Raw genomic sequence first — 867 nt, 5'->3', positions numbered from 1 at the left:
ATTATGTAAATCAAACCTCAGGAACTTCGTTAGATTCAAATTCATAATCCACTTCGCCTGGATTCAGCTAAGAATCTGAGGTGGAATGATCCATTATCTTCAAAACGAGTTCAAACTTTGATTTCAGAAAACAACAAATCAAAATAGAAAACGAAGCTCGAGTTGCAGAGAGAGAAAAAAGTAACGTAAACGAAGAACATACCAGTGAGAAAGGGAGAGAAAAAGAACGATGAAGAAGAACGAGGGAAGACGCGCGAGAAGAAGAACAACCAAATCTCAAAATAACGAAAACGAAGAAGGAAACAAATATTTTAAATTTGGTAGTTAGATATACGCGGGATCTTATATAGCGCGTGTAATCAACGTATGTGGAACAGCGCGTATTTTCGTTTTATTATTTAATGAGCTTGTAAAGCATAGAGCTTTTCCATATATTTTATCATTTTATCTTCCTAATTTATTGTCTTCTCTAACTATTAAGTTAAATTAACGATTTGATTCTGAACTATTTTATATTGGATAATTATACGAGCCAAGAGAATCATAAAATAAATAGCGAAACAATGATTTGAAATATTTGAATGGCTATTTGCAAATCAATTTTTATCAAAACTTCTATCTCAAGTTAAAGAGAGAGTGAAAGACCATGAAAAAATAATTTAACCTTATTTAAATATAAATTTTTGAATAATTTTTCTTTACTTTACGTATCTAGAGATTGGTATGTGCATAATTGAGAATGTTTATTACACTTCACACCTTTTTTTCGGTATATATATATTGTATTATGAGAAATGTTCAAAAATTATTAAAATTTATTTTTTATAATTATTTTTAACTATCAATCTAATTTTTTTAGTATATTAA

The sequence above is a fragment of the Arachis ipaensis genome, chromosome B02, assembly GCF_000816755.2.
Source record: "Arachis ipaensis cultivar K30076 chromosome B02, Araip1.1, whole genome shotgun sequence".
In the NCBI taxonomy this organism is placed as follows: domain Eukaryota; kingdom Viridiplantae; phylum Streptophyta; class Magnoliopsida; order Fabales; family Fabaceae; genus Arachis; species Arachis ipaensis.
This window is presented reverse-complemented; position numbering follows the sequence as displayed.